The sequence below is a fragment of the Thalia democratica genome, chromosome 3 (assembly GCF_965202585.1).
Source record: "Thalia democratica chromosome 3, ktThaDemo2.hap1.1, whole genome shotgun sequence".
NCBI classification, from domain to species: domain Eukaryota; kingdom Metazoa; phylum Chordata; class Thaliacea; order Salpida; family Salpidae; genus Thalia; species Thalia democratica.
In genome coordinates, this window is record NC_139167.1 from 51,834,116 (window position 1) to 51,843,603 (window position 9,488).

Here is a 9,488-nt window from a genome sequence, read left to right on the forward strand (position 1 = left end):
TTTTTTTTTTTGAAAAAAACTGCTAGGCTTTCGATTACTTACCTTTTGAATTGTCCTTTTTTAATTTTGAAGCTTTTTTTCTCCTACACAAACAAACCAAAATTATAATCAGTATTACACCACCAACAGCACAGCAGCTAGCTATGACTGCTACTTGATTGAATTTCTTGTCAATATTGATTATTAAGTCGTATCGCAGTGTAGATTCGGGAAAAGTTGTCGACTTTACAACCAATTCGTAGCTACCCGCATCATTTGGTAGAGCCTTAACAAAATTGTTCTCGTTACTTTCAAAATGCGAGGTTAAGCAATTAAAATTAAACAAAAACCTCTTTAGTTCGTATTGCGACTGTTTGATCGGGCTTAGTTCTTGCTAAGATTTCGAAAACAAACTTATCAACTTTCAAGCCTGCAAAATTTTAATTATAAAGCAATTGAAGCATTTTAGTTTTGTATTTTTAAACAATTAAATTGTTACCATTTTGATAAAGTTCAAAGCTTTCAGCAGGTGGGTTGGAGTAAAAGTTGACCAGGCAGCTTTCCTGTCTACCTTCAACCCAGTTACACTGAACACTTTTAAAATTGCTCACATCATCATCCAGACTCGATCTCGGATAAACTGAAACAGCAATTCACGTTTCGCCATGGAAATATATTTAAAACGAAATCAACTCACAAAGCACGTTCAGGTTAAACTGGCCGCTCGATTTTCCGAACTTATCCGTGCTGTTGCACTCATAAACTCCGTCGTCCAAAATACCCACTGAGGGCAGCTCGAGCAGTTCAGAGTCCGATAGGGTTGTCGATTTGAAACTCCAAACGTATTCGGCTTCGAGCTCCTCCTCAAACTCGACTTTGCAAATGAACTGCTGAAAGTCGCCTTCTTTCAGATCGTAAAATTCCTTGACTGTCTCGTTTATTTCCCTGTTAATGGCTTCGACGCTTGTTTTCCCTGAATAAAAAGTTTTAAAAATAGATTAGGTCATTAAAAAAATAGTTAATAACTGTAAATCTAATTAAAGCTAATGGTCAAACAACAAAAACAGTTTTTAATATCATTATTGGTTTATATTAATGTATAGATTAAAGTATTTTAAGTTTTTGATTAAAACTAAATAACTTATACCCCCTTATCACAAATTTTCTATTGAATCCAACTAAATGTTAATATTTATAGACTGAAAAATAGTTACTGTTTTCCTCGAGAACGTTGACTTTAGTAGACAGCTGCGATGTGAAATCAATGAATTCCACATTAGCTGCCATGCATGTCAAAACGCTGTTTTTCCTGATAAAAGTTGTGTTTGAGCATCCAAAATTTTTATAAACAGTCGATACGCTCTGGTCTTCAACAATCCAAGTACAGCTGGCTGCGGGGTTAGAATCGACAAGGCATTTCACCGGCAGAGCAGTGTCGTATCTCAACAAAACTTCATTTGCTGTCGTTTCCAAAATGTACTCCGATGCTGATGTTTCAACTTCGAGTTTTTCGACCTTTGGTTTAACTGTGATATTTTAATAAAGAAGTTTTTAATACCATGGTTTTTAGTTCTATTGAAGCGCTTACAAATAATTTCCAGTTTTCTTTCTGTTGAAAAACCTTCTGCATCGCTGACGTCTTTGTTGACTTCGTTCTCAGCTTTGCATTGCACAAACAAGCCGTTACTACTTCTATTTGCAACAAACTTGTAGTTGAACAGCTTTTAAGAATTGAAAAAATATTACTTAGTTTCAGACTATTAAAGCTTTAAGACGTTTGTAAAAACATTTTTACGGCTAATTGTTTTATTATAATGTTGTTTAATAAATTTCATAGTTTGCGAAAACAACACTAAACACATACCAATAAAAAAAATTTACATAAAACTAATGTTTTTAAGTAAAGCTGAAAAGTATTTATTAATTATTTTTTATCTATTTGCATTAAAGTTTGAACTTATAGTTTTGACCGAAATATAAGAAAAAAAAAACTGTAAAGCTTTGTTTAGACTAACCAAGCCAGACTGCACTACAACGTTATTAACAAGAAACACTATTTTTTGGACTTCTCCTAGTGAATCGTCAAATGCACAATACAAATTAATTAAATCACCCTCTCTTGCAGCTACTTCACCATTTATGGTTACGTTTACAGGACCTAAACAAAAAATACTTTTTTAAACAATCATTATAAAATAAACTTATTTGCTACAACTTAACTTGTTAATGAAGATTAAAAAAATATTATAAAAACCACATCATCAACAAAAAAATATATTGAAATTATTACGCTTAAAAATTCCAAACAACAAAAACCGATCACTTTTAACGCATTTGATAATGTCCTGGTTCTGCCAGCTGGTGTCGGGCAAGCAGGTGGTCGTGGTGTTTTCAACCTTGCTGCTGTTCATGAAGTACAAGTACCCCCCGTTGTCGCATTCGAAACTGCCCTCGTTCTGCCAACCCGCCCCGCTCAAACCGCCACCTTTCACCACAAGAGGCGGTGTTGAGGCGCAACCTTAGTTTTAGTAAAATTTGTTTGTTTTCTTGGTACTGCTTGAAATTTATGATTGAAAAAGCAAGAAATTAAAAAAATATATATTTACCCACCAAGAAGAAAATACATCTAAATTGTAAGTACTAGTATAAAATCTACAAAACTTTCATGTTTTAAGTACCATAGAACTAGCTTATTTTTGTTAAACAAATAAAGTTATTAAATTGCGATGTCGAAATAGTTTTTGGTTTTAGATTTTTTCTTTTGTTTTTAGTAGTTTTCATTAATTAAGGACTGTTATTTTGATTTTTGTTATGTAGAAAGTTTTGTAAGAGTTATAGTAAACTTAAGATTAATTTTAGAAACAACTTCCACGAAAAAACCGTAACGCAACCCACTTTTCACGCTCAATACGCTGCTCCTACTGGTGTCCTCCTTCAGCTTTTCAGCCCTCACTACGAACTCAACCACGTTTCCGTCGTTGCTCAAACCGAGGCTCCTGTCCAAGCTCAGCGTGCTCGTGAAGTCCACCCACTTCCTCCTTGACTTGCACTCCACAGTCGCGCCCCTGATACCCGTACCCCGGCTCTTCTTGCACTTGAGCTTTTTGCGCAGGCCCCTTTTGACTTTGATGGAGTAAACGGCTTCTTCTCCGTTCAAGATCCACACGATCTCCTCCACGTTTTTCGTCTCGACGGTGGCGACGTACAGCTCTCCGGAGTAACCTTTGGACCAATCAGGACCGCTTCCGATCGCCCTCTCAAGCGTGACGTTCAGTGGTAGCCCTGATTTAAATTGAGTGTAATAAATAACTTCGTTTGCTTAAATTTTAAAAATTCTATTGATATTCGTTGATTTTAATCTGCTTTTTTAACAAGATAATAAATCTGTAATAATACGAGTTTTTCAAAGATTAAACAGTTTGAATGTAAGTTTGTTAACAACTAATAAACCTAAATTGTTAACTAATAGTTTTAAATAACCAGTATACATTACCTCTTCTTATTTAGCTCAAAAACAATTTTTAAGTTTTATGAGTAAAGTCATTTTAAGAGGGTTTATTTCAGCAAAGCTAACAGGCAACTCTCATTTTTATGCTTTTAGACGCTCCAGCCCTCTTCTTAATTATGTTGTACTGGTTTTCTGCTTTGCACGTCACTTTGACCTTGTCGTCGTCTTTCACTATTTTTCTTCTGTAAACCTTAGACTGAAAAATTAAATATCTTTACAGCTTTTAATTTTTGTAAGTTACTTAAAAGTGAGACTAGATAATGAAGTACATATTTTTGATATAGTTGTAGGAAATTTTTATGCTTCAAGTTTTAAGGTGTTTACAAAACTAAACTAAGCTTAAAAAAATATAAACTAGTTTAATTTATTTTGAAATTTTTTTAAGCTTTTACTCATATTTCGAAAGTTGAAAATATAAATACTGCAAGAAAAATAATCTATCAAAACAAAAATGTGATTACTATGTTTTTTTTATTTGAATTATATAATTTAAAAGAATAAAAAAAAGCTTCTAGTTTAAAAAAATCAAAATGCTTCTACGTAGAATTTATTTATTGACCAAAAAAACTTGAAACCTTAAACTTTTCATAAAATACTTTTTTGTGATAGTACAATACTAAAAGATTCGACTACGTCAAATAAAAAGTTATATAAAAACTTTCTGCTTATGTAAATCTAACAGCCTTTAGAGATTTGTTCATTGAATGCCAAAAAGTTGTTCAAACTAAAAGCAAATATCTAATTAATTGGCTAAGCTACAGAGTAAAGTTCAGATTAAAAAAGAGAAGAAGCTAAGATTAAAAACTAAAAACCTTTCGGTTTTAGTAAACATAAAAAGATAAATACTTTAAATATTTTACCTCACTTCTTTGAACGGCTTTACCGTCCCAATAAAACGTAAATCTTTTAACGGGAGGTGTCAATGTTTCAGAAAAGTAATAATCGCACTGAAATTCCAAAACGTCACCTTCCGTCGCAATTGACTTGCCGATCAGTACAACATTTTCCTTTTTCGGAGCTAACAAATCAAATATAGGCATCAAAGTTTCAAGGAAAAGCTAATAACAATTTTAATAATATCCTATAGAATATTGGATAAAACTTTTATTTTGGTTACGCTCTCAGAAATTTATTTTTTTTGTACAATTTCTTTTTAATTACCACTCCAGCACTCAATGATCACTTCGTCCTGCCAGAAAGATCCCTCCCTGCAGAAGGTGAAGTTGGACAGCACCTCGACCCCGTTCTCGTAGTACAACGCCCCGCCGTCCGTGCAGTTGTAAACCCCGTACGCGTACCAGTTGGAATCTCCCTCCACATCCGGGATGACTTCTTTCGGTGGGTCAGAATAGCATGCTGCAGTATTGAGACACAGTTTGTTGTCGTGACTTTTAAAAGTTTGTTTATCGATTACGAAAGTTTTAAATGAAAGATTAAAGAAAAAAAATGTTGGAATAATCAAAGAATATCTGGTTGCTACGTCGAAAATTGATTTGATCATTCACATGTGTCTTTAAGAACTTTTTTATCATATATTATACGGTAAATAATACTCAAATTAAATATTGTCCTATAAAAATCAAGAACAGTCAAAAAAACTGCTCTAAGAATTATTAATAACTCTAAACAAAAGAAAAAAAACACTCACGCTGCACACTGAAAGTCTTGGCTTGTCTGAACTCTATGCTGGCGAAATTCTCGAGCGCGTAGAAGCCGATGCTGCCGCTGTCCTCCTGCCAAATCGTCTTGTTGGTGGTGAACACGCTCGTGTAGTGCGTCTCGTTCAACCGCCCGCACGACACGTTGTAGGTCGGCACGTCCTCGGTGAAGATCTGGCAACCCAGCGAGCGGTTGTCGGGAGTCGGGTTGTACTCTTCGACGAAGCCGTTGAAGTCCCAGCCGAAGTAGGCGAAGTAGTTCATGTTCACGGTGGCCCTGTACATGTCCCCGTAGTAGCCGGTGGCCCAGTTGTTTCCCGTGTCGATCGTCCTTTCGACTGATATTTCGATGCTGCCGACTGTAAAGATAACATCAATGAGACTTTCGAGTATTATTCTTGTTTTTATTGTAAAAAATATAAAAAGTATTATTGTTATATAAAAATATACCAAGTAGTATTGCATGTGGTTTTAGATATTGCGTTCAAACTTTATATATAGTTTATTGTCAAGGTATGATTTAAGTATGTTAATAAATAAACTTAAAACTACAGTTTCGTATTATTGTTTTTTAGGCTTTTTTTAAATCAAATAAATTAATGATATGTGTAAAAAATAAATCTATCTTAGTGTTTATGGAACACAAAAAATTTATCAGTAAACGACTTTCTGCTGCTTTACTTTTTCTGGTTTTATTATTATTAGAGTATGTAAAACTATATGTTTAGTAAATGAAAACAGTGGTAGTCAGCTTACATGCCCACAAGATTTAGAATAGATGTTTTGGAACAAATTTTAAACACAGAAAACAAAAGTAAGATAAAGCACAGTTAATGCCGGAAATATAAGAAATATAGCTGAATATTAAAAAAAAAGAAAACTAAAACAGTTAGGTAAAGTTAATCTAAATTTGGTGAACAAAATAAAAACATAAGTGCTTTTATATGCTTTTTAAAATGTTTTTCACTACAAAAAAATTTTTTTTTCTGTTTCACTTCACATAGTTCCCGATAATTATTAAAAAAAATTCTCTTGTACTTATTAATAACAATTTTCATTTATTTGTGTTCGCAGTATCCACTGACTTCTTACAGTATTTTCTTTTGAAGATAAATCAACTATAAACGTGATCAATTTTTTTCTGCTCTAAAATCTACTAATTTCTTAATTTATTTCTTATTTATTATCAGACCAGTCGCTTTCAAAACTTAAAAAAAGTAGTTCAAATTAGGCCATCGATAAAATATTATTTGTTAATGGCTAGTGTAAGAGTTTATGATCAAACATGAAAAGTACAATAGTTTAACTTTGTTATAATTAAAGAAATAAGTTGCTCAAAAAAAAATTGAAAAAGATTAAATAAAATGAAATTAACTTTTGATTCTGTTTTACTTTGAAATGTCTTAGCCAAGCATAAATGCTGTTCAGACTTTTAAACTAGTTTAGAAAATCTACCAAAGTTTGATAAGGATAAAGTTTTATCATAAAACTTTTAAACTCATAGCTTATTTTTTTATAACTTTGGCCAAATTTTGACTGTATAGCTTAGTTTTAAATTAAAATAGATTAACAAACATAACTTGGTCTAGACTGGTTATAATACTTTTTTTATTTAACAACGAGTTTTTTGTTAACTATATACTTCATTTTTATTAAAATAACAAATTACTCACCTTTGCTTATATTCAAGCAAACATTAAAAAAAAACAAAAACCTCAAAACATAAAAAAGTTTCATTTTTTTAACCTTTAATTTCGAACTACTAGTTTTCTTTAAAAACTACCAACAAACTATATGTTAAACTTATAAAATAAATTAAAATTAAAACGCTCTGGTTGTATAATGTCAAAGTGTAAATTTTGTTTAAATACACTCACGAAAACTGCTGTAGTTATATTTTTGGTTTGTGTTTGCACTGTCACATTATTTGTTTTCGTCGAAAATGTTTATCAAACTGTAATTAACAACACAAATAAGAGATATTTGAACTCAAGTTCAAAAATGTAAGTAGAGCGGTAGCTTTTTGTTTTGCGTTTTTACTGGAACTATACAACTTTATGAATTATTAATATTACCAATTTGTTTAAAACATGATTATAATTTTATATAGATAGAAAAAACACTAAAAATTAATAAAAACTATACTGATTGCGTTTGAAAAAATATTTTTAAATGATAAAAATGTAAATCTGATTATTTCTAAGTTTTTAAAGAAATTTTACAGAATAAAAATAAATACACTCCCAAAATACGGCAGATTTCTGTACTACTTCAAAATCTAAAGACTGTTACTATCCAAACATCTGATAGTTTAGTTTTAAAGATATTTTTTATTGCACCAAAAATAAAATACTAAAAAGGTTACAATCAAAGTATTAAAAAATTTTCAGTCAAAAAAAAATCTATATGATTTAAAAGTTCCTAAACTCGATGAAGTTTTTTTAAATGTTATTAGGATTTTCTTTAAAACATTATACTTTTGTAGTTAGGAATTGACTTTTGTTAATGTAACAAATAGAAAAAGGTTTTCACTTAAATACCTAACAATAAAGTAACATAACTTATAATTACATTAGACCTTATATCATGAAAAACAACATATAACTTGAAATTTGTAAATGTACAAAAGGCTTCAGTAAGTGAGTACTATTCATTAAAAAATGTATTTATTTATAGCCTTAAAAAGAACTGAAGTTTAAAAAATTAAAAGAACTATCCAGTTTAGTTTTTAATTTTTGAATAATCAATATTTGTATTAAACTTAAACATTAAAAAGTGCTAAATAGTACAATAAAATTTTAAAGAGAAAAATTTTAGTACCTGTTAATAATATTAAAAAAAGAAATTTATCTTAGTCAATGCAAATTAGTGATTTAGGATTTTTACGGAAAGATAATTATATGTAAAATAGCTGAAAAGTACTTAGTTTTGGGTTTAAATTTAAAGCTCCTATACCAAAACTTTATCACTTATAAAATAAACTGTGTTATTAACCTAATTACAAGGAAATTGTAATAATTTAATGTATGTATAGTTTTAAATGTTAATACGTCTATTACCTTTATATAAATTTATGTTTAGACTTGTTTCAACCATAAAACATTAGAGAATAAAGATTAAAATATAAAAAAAACTTTTAACTTAAAAAAAATACAGATTGATCAGTAATAAACAACCTTTTTATCAAAATAATTGAAGCTTTTACATTTTAACAAAATTATAAAATCCAACTATTCTACGTTCTTTAAAAAATTTAGTTAAAATACTATTAATTTTTCGAAACTTAATGCGTAGATTTATTAATAACCATACTTGAAGTTTTTTTTGAACTTTCAGTAAAACGCTAAGACATTATGATTCAAAATATCTAATTTAATTAATTTAGAAAAGCTTGTAACAAGCTGCTTTTTTTCAAAGTAGTTTAAAACTTCCATTTTAACAGAAAATTCTTAACTATTTTTTACAAGAATTTATAAATCAAGATCGAAAAAAGGTTTTGCCAATGTACGAAAATTGTTAGTATTTTTTTAGTTGAACTTATTTCTAAAATTCGATTTGGTTAAAATAAATAACTACGGTGCATGATTTTTTTTTTGTCTAAAAATAGGCTTTAGCTAGTGGTGTTTAATACTTTTAAACAGTTATTTAGAGTTTGTTTTATTTGCTTATATCATTAAGCACTTTATGGTTATAAAGCTGAAACTATCATACCATTTAATTTACTAAAAAAAATCTATTTTAAAATCATATTAACTTTTTTTTCAGCATTAAGTAACCTTCAAATATATCTGATTGTTTTTCATATTCCTTTTAATTTTAATATGATTTAATATATCTATCACTCATACAAAAAAGGTTGACTAGTATTTGATATTTTAACTAGATTCTTTTGTTGGTTATTATAACAAAATACTCTGGAACAGAAAACAATTATAGTTATTCGTCGTTTTCTTAAACTAAAGATTATGTTTTTTAACTTCAACATTTTTAGACAAACAGTTCAAGTTGAAACAAGGCTAATTTGTCTCTGAAATTTTTTAAATACAACAAACATTGTGCTCCTACTTTTCAGTATTTACTTTTAAAATATTGCTTGTAAATACTTGGGTATGTAAAACATAACAATATTCAAAATACTTTATCAAATAACACTCAATTTTTCTGAAAACAATAACATTTACAGAGTATAAAAAAATTAAACAACGTATATCACAGTGATTTTAAAACATAAGTAATAGTATTAAAACAAAAAGAGTACCTTTCGTATACCTTTAAAATAAAATAATATATAAAAAAAATTTCAACCTAGTTTGTTTTGGGTAAGCTTTTTAAAACAATTAATA